This window comes from Tamandua tetradactyla, chromosome 4, assembly GCF_023851605.1.
Source record: "Tamandua tetradactyla isolate mTamTet1 chromosome 4, mTamTet1.pri, whole genome shotgun sequence".
NCBI lineage: Eukaryota > Metazoa > Chordata > Mammalia > Pilosa > Myrmecophagidae > Tamandua > Tamandua tetradactyla.
The window spans coordinates 101,849,387-101,867,275 of NC_135330.1; the positions used below are offsets into that span (position 1 = coordinate 101,849,387).

At 42.8% G+C, this 17,889-nt stretch overlaps 1 protein-coding gene across 6 annotated transcripts in view; it reads left to right on the forward strand.

Moving 5' to 3' along the window:
• The window catches only part of TRPC4 (transient receptor potential cation channel subfamily C member 4), a 242,653-nt gene that overhangs the window by 168,926 nt on the left and 55,838 nt on the right, over nt 1-17,889 (forward strand). For 2 of the 6 annotated variants that reach the window (XM_077158052.1, XM_077158053.1), the window contains exon 1: nt 11,600-11,844. The exons of the other annotated variants lie outside the window; for them this stretch is intronic. The gene's annotated coding sequence lies outside the window, so the exon portion shown is untranslated. Of the gene's footprint in view, nt 1-11,599; nt 11,845-17,889 lie in introns of those variants that run through there. 6 annotated transcript variants of the gene reach the window in all.

Genomic DNA, 17,889 nt, shown 5'->3' on the forward strand with positions numbered 1-17,889 from the left:
CTTCCTGATTTATTATTATTATTATTATTATTATTATTTATTACTGAGAATCTCCTCAGACCTCAAAGGGGTAAACTGAGGTCCAGGCAAGACCCCACATCAGGACCATGCAGAGACTCACAGCTGCTTCACAAGGTAACCTCTCCTGGAAAGAGTAATAAAATAGGTTTTAAATGACGTTCTTTTCTCTACCTGGGATCTGTAGCTTGAAGAGAACAGAAATGAGTTTGTATTCCTCTTGGTCTGTAAAATGCACACAAACACACAAACCTATTTAATTCTAGCAGAGGTTCACTGAGTCGGCAGCCCCCTGGGAAGGACATGGAAGGCTGTGTGCAGACACGACCACAAACTCAGGGGGCTCGCATACGGAGGGGCCACCGCGGGCACCCACGTTCTCAGAGACCCTTTGCTGCAGCCGTCGTAGGTGGGCAGGGATGGCTCCTGGGCAGACACGGCTCTGGCCGCAGCCTAACCTCTTTCCACAGTCACGGGACGAGAGAGAGAGGCATCTTCTATCTGTCGGTGCTGACTGAGTCCCAAGGCCACAGTCCACCCGGCAGGTTTCCAGGGGCTTGTGGAACAAAACTGCTGATGATATTGTGACCCACTGACTGTTCGGCCACATGCAATGCCCAGGCTCAGTAAGTCCAGGGTTGGACCTGCTTTGCTCTGTACAGAATTGCAGGTGAACACAGACGTACTTTCAGATCACCCTGAGTGTGGCGTCCGGATGGCAGCGGTGCCCTCTCTGCAGCATTGCAGAAGGGGCAGCTGTGGACCTCTGCCACGATTGGTTTCATGGCCCCGGAAAACTCATTGCCACCTGAGCTTCCTCGGAAATGAGATTAGCCTTGACGGGTTTTGAAGGTCATCCACCTCTAACTTTCTGGTCAGACAAGTCTTGATAAGGCTGACACAGAGTGTGCATGTGTGTGTGTGTGTGCCCGTGTGCGTGTGCTTTATTTATGCAACTTTTTCAATTGGGGCAGCTTAGTGAGTTAGAAATAAACACTCGTTGTTTCTTCTTCCTTTGAGTAATAAATGCAGGTAGGTAGTCAGCCTTTGCAGTGCTGAGACCCCGGGCTTTGGGGGTGGTTGCTAACCTTCAGCGGACCTGCGGGCCCCACCCCGAGCCCCTCACCCATCCCCGAGCCTTGCTTCTTCCGGGACCCACCTCGGGCCCTGCAAAGCCCCCTTCCGGCGGAACTCCCAGGCCAGGCCTTGTGAAGTGCTGGCAGGTCCACAGTGGAGCCCCACATTCCTAAAGGTCGTTTTAGCCAAGAAGAAAGTGACATGACTCTCGTTCAAACGTAGTGCGCCAAGGGCAGTCAGACTGGCTGTGGCGCTCGGTGCGCCCTCAGCTCCCTGCAGGTGCTCGGGGATCCAGCGCAGTGACCCACCTGTCCGAGCTGGGCTCATTGCCTGCTCAGGGTGCAGCCTAAGGACAGGGCTCTAGGCTGGGCATTCCCTCTCTGAAGGTTTGCAGACCCCCTGGTGCAAAAAAAAAGGGATTCAGCAAGGGAAGCAGGCAGATGAGGCAGGAGGAGCTCTGTGGCATGGGGGGGGGGGGGGGTCACTAAATAAGCCCAAGGCCTGCTTGCCCAGGGTTGAAGAAAAAGGCAGCTGGGGTGCTCGTTACAATCACTCTCCCTGGAATGGGCATTTTACTAACAGCCACCGAAGTCTCAAAATCTCTGTTCTCTGCATTCAGTACTCAGGGACCCTCTTAGAGATTTTTTTTTTTAACTTTCTAATAATATTTGTCATTCTAGACCTGTACCGTTCAACTAACTACAGAGGCAACTAAGCTCTTGAAATGTCCTGGGTCCAAGCTGAGGTTGGCTTTACACGGGATTGCCAAGGCTTTGTATAAAGAGCAAATAGAATGGAAACTATCTCATTAATACAATTTAAAATTGCTTATATTTTTAAATAAGATTTTAGACGTGTTGGATTAAATAAAATTGATTATTGAACACTGTTTTCTTTTAAGTGTCTTTAAATGTGTCTGTGAGAAAATTTAATATTACACCCAAGGCCCCTATCTTATTTCTTTGGGCAAGGCTGAGCTAGACTGAGGAAATCAAATGTCTATTTTATTGGGCAAGATAAACAAGCCACGTATGTAGGACCCAACATATGTGAAGAAATAAAGATATTCAGTGTAAATCCCTTTGCAAATCACCAATGTCTTTCTTAAATATGTTACATCATTCAGTGAGATCCAAACATTGAATGTTAGGGAAAATCATCAAAGTCAGTTTTGAATTTATTGATACTTGGGTGATCCATTTCTGCTGGGAACTTACTTAATTTTTTTAAAAATTAAAGATAACAAAATCTAGGAAACTTTAAACTGGGACTAGGGATTTTTTCATTTCATAATGAATCAATTACTTCATAGAATAAAGTTGTGATTTAATAACAACATCTGTATTCTAACAGTTTTTAAATTATTATTGCTTACACTGAAAAATATCTACATAAATATCTACATTTTATCTACATAAAATATTATCTTTATTATGTACATAAGATACTGTGTTTATTTGTGAGTTTACACAGTGTATCGAGAGAAGGGTTATATAAGAAATGAAACAAAATAAAGACAAAAAATTAAATAAATAAGAGGAGGTTTATAGACATGACAGCACTAATAGGTGACTAGTCTGAAAATAATGCACATCTTTTCAGAAAAGATGTATATTGCTGTTTTATTTGAGAAGTTTGTTGCAACCTCTGTGAATGCTGATTTGAGATTTCACATGTTCACAATTGCAGACTTAGTTTTACAGTTCTTTTATGAAGAAGATTTTTTTTTTTAACAAAATCTCTTTTAGAGTGCAAACTCCGTTTTTGCCTGGCAGAAGAGAAAATTGCTGCCTTGTGCAGACCTTAGAAATTTGCATCTCAAGAACTTACCTTGACGTAAAAAGCCTTAGTCTATCTTTCTTCTAAAACATTCTCGGTCTCCATTTACTTTGCTTCCTTTCCTAATTAAAGACCTTCGACTAATAAAATCCTCAGCCAGATCCCTTAAGCCATGCAGAGCCTGTGCCTTAGAAATGAGAGAGGTAAGACCCATAAGGAAGGTCGGTGATCAGCAGGAGCTGTAACTAAAAGAAAGGATAAATGAGGTGGTTGGCATCTATTTAGTAACTATTTAGTAATGAAACAATCGTCTGATACTTTGTATTTCCAAGCTGTGTGCTTCTTTTTGTGAAACCCAATAATCATAAAGCTATAAAGTTGTTCTTCCATAATAAAAAATAAGACTGAGCAGCTTTTTTGAAAAATAACTTTTTCTGGGGGATGTGGGTAGTAATTTATCCCCCTCAAAATCTGAAAATAAATGTGAACAAAAGCCTTTTAAGACTAAAACCAGTAACAAAAGAAAAAAAGAGTATGCATATTTTTTACTTTGGCCTTGGGGCACTACCTGTTAATAAACAGTCAACAGTCAATAGTTACTTTGTTGAGGCTTCCAGTCTCAAGCATAAACCAGGGATCAGTGTTTTATCTCTCCAAGTTTACATAAACCAGAAGAGGGGAAATCTGATAATCCCACGATCAGTTAACAAGCTACAACAGAATAAAAGTAAATATTTCCCTTTCCATATATCACGGTCGTGTTTGTTTGCTAAGAAAATAATTCTCTTTCTAATGCTTAGGGCACAGTATTAAAGCCAATAGTCTGTGCTATATTATCTTTGACTTCTTTTGGAAAGAATATGTTCTTGCTTGTTTTCCTTTCTTTCGCCTTCAACTGTGTGTTTAGACTTAGCCTCTTAAGACCGTAAAATAGCTGACGTACAGCTGTGGCTCAAGTTTGTCTCTCTGCCCGCTCCATTCATATATTCATTCACCAAAAATATTTCTCAAAAATCTTCTTTGTACCAGAAATCCTGCTGAGGCATTGTAGGTGCAGAGAAAATAATATCACATTGGAATGGGCGTATGCAGAGATAAATAAAGCGTTAATGCTCACATTATATATTGTAATCGACGCTGTGATAGATGGAGAGAGAGAGAGCATGTTCCCACCGCTGTGAAGAGTATTTGGGAAAGCCTTTCTCAGAATGAAAATCACCTAGAGAAGATGAAATAACGACAGGGGTAATTGAGTAGGGGAGAGGCAGTGTTTGGGATGGGAATTCTAGAGCTGAGCATGTATGTATGGAGGAGAAGAAAATGATGAAAGAAGATATGATTTCTCATTCTCCACTTGTTACAAACGCAAAGTGAGGCTTTATTGCTTAATTAGTAATTATACGATTACAGTTAATTAATAATGTTATTATTAAATATTAATTATGTAATCTCTGCAAAGACAGGGCTCTCTGTGTTTTATACTTATTTGACTGCCCTCTCAAGGTGCCTGGCAGCTGATGATGGCTTGACTTTGAGCAGAGGTCTGGGTGCTGACAGTGTTTTCCAGCAGAAGGAACCATCACCTCACAGAGAAGAAGCTGAGATTCTAAATTCTCAGCTCAACAAACACCCTCAGTCTTAAACATCTGCTCCCTTTACAGGGGTCCATCGCGCAGGGACACTGTGACAACAACCTCACACGTGGCTCCATGGGTTTCCCCTGCAACCTTTCTCTGCCTCCTCACTGTAATGGGACAGAAAATTTTGTCTTGGCTTAAGCTCCAGTTGAACAAAGACATTGTCGGGACATGACAGGAGATTCTTGTGATAAAAATGAAATCATAAGAATGTGTCAACCAAGAAAAGAGATCTAAAGACTCAGCTGGCAATTTTCTAAATGGGAGAGCCCTCTTCAGCCTGCCTGGAAGGCGGACATGAGGTGGATTCGATTTACTTATATGAAGAAAGAAGAAAGAAATTATTTTGTCACTCTTTGGGGCTTGTACTTTTTTACTTTCAACTAATTGAATACATACATGATCTGCTGGAAATGAGGACTTTACACTGAAATATTATATATTTTATAGGGCCTTATTCACCTTTCTTAAATTTTGGGAGTAGGTAGGAAAATATTCCCTGTTGTGATTTTTAGAATTCTTTTTAAATCCCTGAGATGTGTCAGGGAATTTTGTGCCTACAGAAATGTCCCGAATATGTATCACAGTCTTACCAAATTTAGTACAAGCAAAAAGTCCAAATGGTCTTTAACTTAGAATAATGTTTTGGGTAAAGTAAAATTATCCTGGCAGAAATATAAGTAAATATTGTGACTACTTTTCTCATATGTAGATTGCCCCCAAATTTGCATCCCAAATGTTTGGAGGTGGTTTCACTAGTTATTCCCAGTTAACAATAATACGTCTAGATGATACGAAGCAGATAGGTTCTGCTTATTGTCAAATAGACTTTCCACCACTGGAGAGGAATAGAGCAAGAAATTCTTAAGCATTTATAGACCTCCTTATAGCTTTCATTTATTTCCCACTGAAAGTTTAAGGAGAAAAAGAGGCCTTCTGTGTTATTATGATTATCTTTAATTTTGTTAAGATTGTAACTTGATTTGCCGTCAAGTCTGGTCGTACCTTGTCAGTTTGAACCAAGAAATCTAAGCCCTATTCTAGGCCAGAGTGCGTACTGTGCTGAGGATTGAGGGTGTGATAAGAGCCCCAACGCCGTCACTAGAGATTGGAGGGCCTGGGACAGATCCAGGGCTGGAGGGAAACCTGGAGAGGGCACAGCTCCTTCAGCTTTGGGACCCAGCTCCCTGGGTTATCTTCTTATCATTTCTTAAGTGCATATAAATGACTCCAGCGAATCTACAGTGCTGTAATTTTGTATGAATTCTTTCCATCTCGCCCTCCGACATTCCCAGTTAACTGAGGCAGTCTGGAAGGGGAGTCTTGATTGGGCTTCTAGGAAAGTAGATGAGCAGCTTTGGTCCTGGGGTGTAAGGGGTGTAAGGGGTGTAAGGGTGTTTGGAGCAGGGGCCTCAGGACACTGCCTGAGCCGTATCGTGGGAATCTGGTTGGGGGGACGGACACCGGGGCAAGCATAGGGCAGATAACAGAAATTGAGCTCTCTGCACATGGATTATTCTAGAAAATTCTAGGCTCTGTAACAAGATTATACATGCGTAACTAATACATGAACACTTTGTGCACATCATGTGATTTTTTGAGATAACTGTTGAGAGCCTTCTAGAGACAGCCCCTGATTTGTAAACAGATTGCCTTACGGATCTCATAACTTGGTGAGACAGAGTTTGGGACACATGCACTTGTGAAACAGACTAATTAGAGCAGCTAGAATTTCATGTTGGGACATACGTTCCTTTAGTCCACCTATACCTCAGATATATGCTAATAATAATGTGAGCAAATGGAATTTTGCATCTACTCCTTTCAAAGTGCCTCAGTGTTATATGAGTAGAGACCAGTGCCCTTCCAATGGGCAGGGACTAAGGAAGGTAAGCACGACTTGAAGCTCTGAGAGATGTATTTTTTTTTTCTTTGGCATGGGCAGGCTCCGGGAATCGAACTGAGCCACTGTCGCACCACCGAGAGATGCATTTTAACATCAGCATTATCTTGTGTAAGTGTCTAAGCTTGGTGTTTTCTCCCCTCTTTTTTGAACATCTTCATTTGCTTATTACATTCAAGGAAACGAGTCTCTTGGTATGGGTTTGTCTTTTTCTCAAGTTATATTTTTCTCTGGACATGTGTTTATCTGTTTGCATAACAGAGCAAGGTAAAGGAAAAAATATCATCATTATCTTTATTTAAAACAGTGTCAATAGGACTAAACAGCATTGAAGCACCACATCTGCCACATACAGTTCTTTTTATCAATTCTTGAGAAGAGTGTTTTTTCTCAGAAATTTATTTCCTTAATGACTTCTCTAAACACTTTACCTCTCTGTTCCCTGAAAAGATGTATTTTCCAAGAAAAGTGATATTAATAGCTTCTGAGCATTGGGATTTAACCTGGGCCACGGCGCCCTCTCACCCTCACCCAAGCCACATGGATTTCCCTGGAAGCTGCCTGGACTGTCTCACAGTACACAAAGAGGGAGAAGCAGCTGGTTTTGCAATTTCTGGAAGTAAATATGAGAAAGAAAGCATCTTTCTTCTTATTGTTGAGTTAGTGACTCATGAAAACCTTACAGGAACAGTCAATACCCAACTAAATGACAGGTTAGCCTTGTGCTGTGTTCGGCCTTTTATTCAACTGCGTGAATGTAGATTGGCATCTTAGTACAAATCCGGTACTGGCCTTCTCCAGTAGCTCACTGCAGCCCATAATTAAAATGCAGACGTTAAGGGGATAAGTGCAAGTGTACAAAAGCAACACTGAGAAAAAGAAACAGTGCCTTTTGGAGTGTCCAGAGGAATTGGAAGCTGAGTCGGAGGGCCTGTTGGGAACTCATCGTGAGACAACAGGGGATGTGAAATGCCAGGCATCGGTGCCAGCACAAGCAAAATGACTCTGCAGAGGCTGGTGCACTCCAGCAGTGTGTGAGCCTGGAGAGTGAATAGACAGGTTGAAGGAAAGAAGGATGCAGAAAAGGAGCTAAGGGCTGTGTAGGTGATGAATAAGCTTTGGGAGACTTTGTGATACTGGTACAGATTCAAAGGAGCAAAGAAACACAATCAAATTTGCATTTTGCGAGGCCTACCATCTCGCAGTTAGATGCCTAGCTTGGAAGGCGAACTGAGAGGCCAATACACTTGGGCAGAAAATAGACTAATATTTTTAGCTTAGGCCTGAAATAATGATATGTGACACTAGGCTACGATGTCTCATGAAGTCTGAATTAAGCGCAGTATTCCAGTGAAATAGGTATTATAGTGAAATAGGAGGTGAATGGAGAGAAAGTTACAAGTGAGACTTCAGAGTTGGTGGCAGCTTGGGGGCAGTGCAGCCTGAATTGTGTTTGTGGCTCCAGTAAATAGGGGCATAATGATTTTTAACAGGTTTACTGCAGTAAAATCGACATAAATAAACTACATGTACTTAACGTGAACACTGGATAAGTCTTGACATATGGAAGCACCACGGAAGCATCTGCCTAATGAAGACGGGGCCGAGGGGAGGGCACCTCTGACACGCCTACAAGCTTCCTTTCGCCCCTTTGTAACAATCCCTTCCTCCTGCTTCTCTGCCAACCTCTGTCTCTTCCCAGGCAACTGCAGATCTCTTTGCTCACTGAAGTTTGCACTTTCTAGAGTTTATATAAATGGAATTATGCAAGACACACTCTTTTCTCCTTTGGATTCTTTTATTCAGTACGTTTTGAAATTGAACCACGTTCTAGCACATCAGTAATTCATTCCATCTTATCGCTGAGTAGTATTTCTTTGTGTTTATCCATTTACTTTTTAATGGACATTTGTGTTGCAGGTTTGGGCTGTTAGGAATAAAGCTACTATAAAATTTATATGTGAGTCTCTGCATGGACGTGTGCATTTTTCCCCTCTTGGTTTGGAATGGCTGGATCTTATGGTAGATGTAGATTTAATTTTTAAGAAACAGAAAATGGTTTTCTGCAGCAGTTAAACTATTTACAGTCTGATCAGCAAAGAATGAGAGTTCCAGTTTCTCCAAATCAATTCGTGGTATGGTTAGTCTTTTTAATTTTAGCCCTTTGGATAGGTATGTAGCGATAGATCATGGTTTAAATTTACATTTCCCTAATGACTAATGATGTTGAGCATCTTTTGATGTGCTTATTTACCATTTGTATGTCTTTTGGGTAATGTCTGTTCGAATCTTGGAGCCATGTTTTGTTGGTGGTATTTTCTTGTTGCATTGTTCTGGTTTATTTTATGTGGTCAGAAGGAAATCAGTTAAATAACAGAGTCTTTTTGGTATCAGGGCATCTCTAGTTCTTCTCTGAGGCCACGAGTGGGTAAAGAAGAACAGAGGAGCTCATCGCTTTTCTGGGTAGATACTGTCACTAATCAAGATAATGTGTACAAATGGATAAAGAGGATAAGTAAATTGTGAACTTAGTGAGGGTTTTAGGTGTCAGTGTGACTTTTAAGTAGCAATTCTCCCCTAGAAAAAAATCTATTGATAATTTAACTTTGAGAGTACAACCAACCGGAAAATAATTGGCAGAAGTCAGAGTTTTTGTTTATTGGAGAGTCCTACAATGTACCACTACCATATCTCAGAAGTCTTCTCTCAACTAAACCAGTATCCTTTTATTTTTCTTGCATCCTTGGATTTCTGCACTCAGGGCACAGCACTGAACCAGTCAAGGTTTCATGCCGCTCCTGTTTCCAGGCACAGCAGCTTTATTTTTTCCCATTCCATTACATGCAAGCCCTGTCTTCACTAGATAACAATCGTGCATCAGTTGTGTAATGCCTTGCCTGCCTAAGCAATGTAACACTTTATGCCAGCTAAACTCTGCAAGTCTCCAGAAGGCCCTTAGAAAGAGGCAATGTCGGCAGCAGACTGACTCGGGAGATAGCTTTATGTAGTTGACTCTTTATTCAGACAATCTAACATTGCATCTTATGAATAACTGACTCCCTATGTAGGGTCAGCATATTTCATAAGGCTATTAATAGTGTATTCTCTTTTTTTCCTTCTTACTCATGGCCATTTATCATTAATCCTTGTGACAAAATAAGAAAATAGAAAAAATAGACAGAATACCGTTTGGAGAGGAAGGGAAATTGAACACGGAGTGGAAAACAGGGACATAGGATCACTATCCACCATTGCAGGATTTTTGCAATTCTTCTAGAACATTGAATTCAACTGGTAATCCGATCTTAGAAGACAATGCTTTTGAAATAAAGGGTTCTTAAATTATTTATTGACTTGAAATACATCTGGAGCATTTGAAGTAGCAATTTTGTATGCAAGCTATAGAATCAAAAGCTATACCCTAGGCACGTACTGGAAAATGAGTATTTATGAGCAAATACATTTTCATAAAACCTTAGCGATTATATGAAGATGGTTTTTTTTATAAAAACTTGAATATGCACCAGTAATTCAGAGTTGAAAATAACCAGCGAAATCCTCAGTTAGTGAGCTGAATTCATTTGAAGAAATGCTATTGACGGCTGTAGGTCCGAGTTTTCAGCCACGGATTTCCTCACGTGCAATAAGCTTCCCCTTACTTTCAGGCCACCCACCAGACATTCTCGATCTGTTCCCAGACATTAAGATGCGCCCTTGTTCAGGATGCTTTCGTGGCGGCTATGCCGACGAGGATGAGAGCACGCAACACCTGTGGCAAAGGGAGAGAAAATACACCTGTGGGCTGGGGACCTAACACAAGTTGTTTAAAAAAATGGACATGGAAAATAACCCTTGTGGTCAGCTGGGGATCTGGATTAGAGTAGTGGCAGAGGGGCTGGGACGAGAGAAATATTACGGACATTTAATCAGTAGGTCCTGGCGATGACTAGATGAGCAAAGGGGTAGAAAGAGAGAAAAGTGGTGCCAAAGAGTGGACCCCTTCTCAGGGACACTTCACTCCTAATCCTCCACACTAGCAGAGAGCCAGGGAACTGCCTGCCCTGTTGGCCCTTTCGTGTGTGGTTTTCGTTCAATTCTGGCTCCCCTTCCCCTTCCTAGTTGCTGTCATTACAGTCTCAATGAACAAATATTCACGGGGTATTATTTTTCAGTTCAGGGAACTTGTTAGACTGAATTTTCTGAGACGCTCTTGTCAGAGAGGCAGTAGGAGTTTGGAGGAGGAAAAATAGACCAAAGAGCATGAAGAGACCATCTTGTTTGTCTTCACCCTGAGACTAGAACTGAGAACTTGTCTGTTTGTAGGATTTCACCCATTTGCAACAAACAGAACCCTTCACTTAAATTGTTTATCGCTATAAGTTGGCAGGGTACAGGAGGAACTCGATTCTGACATACCATCTTCTAAGTCTGGGAAGAAAGTATAAAATTGGTCTCCTATTTTCAGGGTCTTTGACACTTTAATTTTCTCAGAAACGCTTGGTCTTGATATTATGTGAAGAGGGGCTGGGAGGGGAAAAGAAGAGTAGCTGTATCCTTTTTTTACCACATAAGTACAGCTAGTATTTCTGTTCTGGATTCCCATCCTCCTGGGGAAAGTGTCAGTCTTTGGTAGGGCTCTCTCTCGAGACTCAAACTGGGGGGGACACCCACTCTGAACATCACACTTGTCTGGAGACTGCTGCTGGCTCGCCAGAGATGGGACCAGAACAAGGACCAAATTTTCCTCTCTGCTTTCCACCCTCCATTCTCCTCTGTACATATATGGTTCAACAGCCAAGTGGTGATTCCTCATACTGCACACTTTCCTGCTTCCAAACCTCTGTCCATTTTTAAGAAAGGCTCTAAGTATCTGTCTTGAAGTGACTGGTATGCTTTCTATTTTCCAGAAGAGTGTGAAACTGTTCTTCATTTATACTCCAAGAAAGGTACTGGTGGATGGGATGGAGCTTGCCCCTTCTCTCACCCCTTTTGACCTGCAAAGAACAAACAATATTGATCGACCTTCCCTTCCCTCCATCCAAATTGGGATTCGTTTGTTTGCTTGTTTGTTCATCAGGCTAAGGTATTTAATGTACTCAGTATTGCCACCCTCTGCCCTGTTCCCTTGCCAGTGTCATTTCCAGCTTCCCTTTGCTGCACACACTTGTCACCCTAGCTCAGCGGCCAGACCAGTGCTAGACTTTGGACCAGAAATGATTTAAGTAGTTTAATCTTTTCCCTCCTCCCACTGTCATGAGATGAAATTGTGTTGTCATCTTCCCTCTCATTATACAGACATCAGAGGCAGTGCCCTAGTGCTGTGCGCTGATTTATATCTTGAATCCCAATTGCAAGTGTGAAATTGAGATGCATATACGAGGAACACCATCAGGTGTGCTGATGATGGGGTAGTAGATTCCTTGAACTCAGGTGAGCCAGGAGGTTTGAATTCTCTCAGAGGAGGAGAGAACTTAAGGTGAATCATACTTCAAGAAATCTTCTTGTTCACTCTCAGTTTACTTAGCTGATGCCATTTTGTATCTGATTAAACCTTCATTGTTTTTTTACCTTTTCACAATGCTGATGAAGTTTCAGTTAATCGATTAGCCATTTTACTGGTATTCTCCTATGTTTGAATTATTATTGCTATTTTCTGAATGTAATTTCATTGCAGAATTTTTTTAAGACTGATTGCCCACTTTGTGACATCACGTTAGTTAAAATTACATAATACGAAAGTGTACCAAAATAGACATAATTGCAGTACTTGGTAATATGCTGAATGTGATTAAGCATTATATGTTTGTGTACAAATCTATAAGTGTGTGTATATGTATTTGTGCATGTATGTGTGTGTTGTACACATTCTTGTGTGTATAAATATATGTGTGTTATATGATGATATTAATTTCTAACATTTATTGGACATGTACATTATCTCGGGACTGTTTTAAGTACTTTACATGTATTCATTTAGTTTTACAATAACACTAGGATATAAATGTTTTTGTTACGCCTCTTTTATAGTTCCGGTAAAAGACACAGAGGATATGATAATTGATTAATGATCACGGTGAGGAAGCAGCAGACCCAGACATGAGCATGGAGCCAGCTCAGCCCCTACAGGCTGGGTGCTGGGTGCAGCCCTCCTGCTGGACCCCCCCTGCTGGACCCCACGTGGCCACGCAGCCATACGGGTGACAGGTCAGGGCCCCCCGTGACCAGGTCAGGGCTTCCTAGCATGGTCAGGGCCAGGGGCCAGAGGCTCCATGGCCCATCAGCCTGGGGGTCAGTCAGGGCGGCAGTGGAGGGTCCGTGACTGTGGGGGGGAGGCATGGATGGAGCCACAGGTTGTTACTAGGAAGGCAGCCAGTCTCGCAGCCAGCGCAGGCCTTGGGGTGGGGGCTGAGGTAAGGGTTGGAGAGGGTGCCCCCTGCTCACCCAGGGCTGGCCGAGGCCTCGGCTCTGAGTCCTCCAAGAGACCCCACGCTGGCACCAGGGCTGACCGTGGAGCATCCTCACACACATGCCTGGTCATCACTTGGTACAAAAGTCTGCTCTTCTCAATTGGCTCACATTCTGATTGTGATCAGTATGTTCCCAGCGCTTTTGGGATTCAAGACCGCTGGTATGATTTCAGTGCTCACCTGTCACCTTAGGGCGGTGAGGAAGGCAGGTGGTGAGGCAGAGGGTAATATCTGCCAGAAACTAGTTATAAACACATTCTCCTTATCCTTTCTTCTGGGCCTTTATCTCCCTGTGGCTGCTGGGTGCAGGTCAGCTCCACGCTGGCCAGGTCCCTTCCTGGCTCCCACCTGGCCTCCATGCCCAGGCAACGGCTTCTGTCAACTATCCGTTTCCACCCGCACCTGAGTTCAGCGCCTTAGCGGGGTGACTCCCGATATCTTTGTGTTTGTTCTCACCAATACTACACTAATCTCTACCGTAGAATGTCTGCTCCACGTGTGGCTTCTGTGGAACTGCCTTCAAGGGCTTCTCTACTCTACTCAATTTCCCTTTCTTAGCCTCCGTGAGAGGGCTGAGTTTCAATAGGAAAAGTAGAAAAATAGAAGAACTGAAAGACTGCCCCACAGTATTCAAGGTTCTTCCCCTAAAGTGGTGGCTCTCCACAGCCGGGCTCTGGACCCAGGGCATCAGTGTCACGGTGGTAGAAACACAAAGTCTCATGCCCTTGAGGGATTGATTGAATCGGAAACCCTGGGGCTGGCGCTTGGCAGCTGGGGTTTCTGGTCACCTCCAGGTGTCCCTGTCACTCGCTTATCTCTGGGAACCAACACTCCATGCTGCTCAAGTTGACCTACTGGCCGCCCTTCCCCACCACTGTCCCCCTAGGCTTAACTTAAAAGAAACTGCTGCACCACCCCATTTCATGGCTGGCTGTTTCTTGTTCACTTTATGAGCAGTAGAACACATATTTACATTGAATTAAAATAACTAACCTTCCAGTGTTTATTGGATACAAGGGAACTAAAGATAACTGTTGTTAGATGTTGTATTTGTTAGGGTTCTCTAGAGAAACACAATCAACAGGAAATATCTGCAAATGTAAAATTCATAAAGGGATCTCATGTAACCGTAGGAATATAAAGTCCAAACTCCATAGGGCAGGCTGTGAAGCTGACAACTCTGATGGAGGCTCTGGAGGAACTCCACAGGAGAGGTTCCCTGGCCGAAGCAGGGAGAGAGCCTGTCTCTTCTGAATCCTTCTTAAAAGGCTTCCAGTGATTAGATTGAACATCACTCATTGCAGAAGACACTCCCTTTGGCTGATTACAAATGGAATCAGCTGTGGATGCAGCCAACGTGATCATGATTTAATTCTATGAAATGTCCTCTTAGCTACACACAGGCCAGCACTTGCCCAACCAAACAGGTACCACCACTCGGCCAAGCTGACACATGAACCTGACCATGACAAATAGTGAAACATGAAAAACAGTGCTCATGAAATTTGGACATGCATGAGACTTACACTGTTAAATGCTGATTCCTTCTCAACAGATCTCAGGTGGGGCCTCAGATTCCGTGCCCAACAAGCTTCCTGTTCATGCAAAAGTTGTCCATGTTTTCGTTTCCTGGTGTCTGCCCATGCAATAATGATAATAATAAAAAAGATAAAAATAATGAAAGTTGTCCATGCTCAGCTCTTACTTGGAGTTGAGCAAAGACCTTAAGCACAATGGCCATTTTCATCTATATCCCAAAATAAACCAAGGTTTCCTTTGTTTTCTACCTCATGTATATCTAGTATTGTCAGATAAGCAAAGGATTTAAAAATTTTTATGAAAGTTTATTTTGGCAACAATTTGCAAACTGGGCAGTGCCAAAGGGAAAGCTTTCTGTTTCCCCAAAGGAAGGGAAGCTGATACACGGCCAAGGCCAAGCAAGTCTCTCCTGACCTCATGCTGCCGCTTTACAAAGGGGAGGAGATGTTCATTGATTGGTATGGAATGCTTGTCCATTACGATAAACGGTCCCTACTGGGTGGAAACTGGTTTGTTGCCAAGTCTGTAGGGTGTATTCCATCTTCTTGGAAAGTAGAAAGCCTCTGCAGGTCCGTGGTTCTTGTCTTATGTACGATCCTTTCTCAGAAAGGTGTCCCTTCCTTTTCATTTCACCTATCAGCCCTGACCATCACCTCCTAGCTCAAGGGCAGCTCATCGGAACATACTTACCTCCACCTCCATTGTTTTAACACAATATTCTCAGTCTAAATGAAAACATATCCTCCTACCAAACTGTCCCTGTCAAATCCTGCCCGTTATTCCACTTCTTTTCTTAACATTGCTCTGGTATTTTCCACATGAGCTTAATCTCTCCTGTTCTTTAGGCTGATTTTGCAAGAAGTATGATAATGCTACACATTAAGTTACCCAGTTACATGATCAGTCTCTGATGTAGCTTGAGTCCCTGTAAGATGGATTTATCTGGTTCCTACAGATCTTGTTCCCCAACTTTTCTAGCCAATGCCTGACCCTTAGAAGATGAGAATATAATTGGCTGAATTAAATTAGAGAGACCCAGCTGAAAACAGTGCTCCAACTAATGAAATAGGAGGGTCTGATTGTACAACTGCACTCAGGGAAGCCAGAAGAGTCATTTTGGTTGGGAACAAAAACAGAACCATCCTGGGAGACAAGGAGAGGCCCTGACAGCCATGGATGGATCGAGGGGCTGAAGTAGAAGAAAGAAAGGATATTTAGCTGAGGGTAAAATAACTCCCTGAAGCCCTTCTGCCTACAAATAATCCTTAAATCTTGCTATCAATTTTGCAAAATGAGTTGCTCAAAAACATTCCTGGGCAGAGAAAATAAAAATGGAAAGGATACAAGATTATTTTTGGATGGCTAAGGAATGAATGAGAAAGCCCAGAAGAAAGTGGCATGTTTATGGATTTGTAGCCGTCTTTGAGCAAAGACGTCAGATTGCCCCTGTGTAAATCACTGCAATCCCGGCAAGCCAGAACTTTTAGTTCTCTTGGCAATCAGCCAGTAGTACACTGAGACTCCCGAGTAATGGCAGTATTTGAAAGCAAATACCATCAATACAGGCAACTGGAGCACACATCTCTCTTCAGAACTTCCTAAGAAGTGGCAAACCCTGCCCCCAGTTTCCGTTAAAACGCTCACCCCTGCTTCCAGTGACTCAAACTGAGCCAGGAATGCAGCCCGTTGCCTGGGACCTGGCCTGGTGGCATTTACAGCATCATGCCCACCCCCAAGGGACAGGGAAAGGAAGCTCCTCCCCACAAAGCCACATGGAAGGGGCTGGTAGAAGGTCACTCACAGACATTGCAGTGATTGGAAGAAAGAGGGACTAGAATTCTCGCTCCTGGCTAGAACTTACAATGCTTTAGAACCTGAAGATCACCTGTAGACTTCCACCAGAGACCAAGAAAGCACTATTGGGAGGTTCTTGGAAGAGCTCTGCGTCTGCTTCTGGTGGTTTGGAGCTGGCTGCTCCTCCATGTGCTTAAAGCTAACCCATCCCTGTGGGTTGGAACCCATTGCAACTGGGACCTTGTATGAGGCTGCTTCAGTTGTAAAGGTGGCCCACCCCAGTCAGGATGGATCTTAATCCTGTTACTGGGGTCCTTTATAAGAGAATGAAATTCAGAAAGAGATAGAGAGAGAGAAAGTTATAGAAGTAAGAAGATGAAGTCAACAAAAGCCAGAAGAGAAGGGAGAGGTTGCCATGTGCATTGTCATGTGACAGAGGAGCCAAGGACTTCTGGTAACTAACCCCAGAATGCCAGAGTCTTTGGGGAGAAAGCATTGCCTTGATGGTGCCTTGTTTTGGATTCTTTTTTAGCCTTAAAACCACGAACAAATAAATACCCCCCTCTTTTTTTAAAGCCAAACCGTTGCATGGTATTTACTTGAGCAACCTCGGAAACTAAAACAGTACTTTCTGAAAGTGAGGTAAGTTCTTGATCGTGTAGACTGGTGTCCACTTCTGCTCTCGAGATTTCTGATGGCAGGAGTTGTACTGGAATTGCTGCACAACCATAGGGAGAGAATGGGGCTATGATAGAGGATACCTGAAAAGAGCACACTTCTGCCGCCCTGGACTGGTGAAGAAAATGGCAGTTCCTGTGACTCAACATGCAGTGGATAAAAAGACAGGAGCTCCACCACACCACACACACACACACACACACACACACACACACACACACACACACACACAAGACAGGAGCTGTGAGCAACCAGAGCGTTGCAGACAATGGGATGGCGCATTTGGAGAAGACTTTTGATGGAATGGACCACTGGCAGGTGTCAAAAAGACCCAGACTGGCCCTCCTTCAGAAGGATTGGGGCAAACCTGAATATTACTCCAAATAAGCAAGAAGAAAAAAAGATGGAGAGGAAAGTGGTAGGGAAGCAGGGAGGAACAAAGGGATGGAAGGACAGAGGGATGGAGAAAAAGAATGACAGAGTACTAAGAACTTTTTCTCTTTAAGAGAAAGAATGGAAGGCAAGAAGGTCGGAGAACTGTAGAGAGAATTGAAGTATTATAATCTACTTCAGCAATTAAGTATTGAAAAGACTGTAATAGAAAAGTTTAATTTGTTCACTCTTTCGTTTGGTAAGTGATTTGACCTGGAACCCACTTTAGGGAGCTTTGGTCTAGGTGCTGTAGAAAGGTGTAGTAGATATAGGACAAATGGGAGCAAATTTAGATTATAGTGATTCGTTGGAATATTTTTGGGTCATTTCAATCCTGTGATTAGAACAAATTTGTAGCAAGTAATATCTATGTTACAGGGAATTTCTGTATCATATCGTTCCTGCCCTCCTCATGTAACCTTGCCTCTATTCTTCATCTCTATAGAAGCCTCACTGAATCACACCTTTGATATAAAATCATTTCATTTACCAGACACAGATGTGCCATCTCAAATAACTAAAGATAAAACCCTTTTAAGACAAAGCGGAAGCAAGGCTAACAATG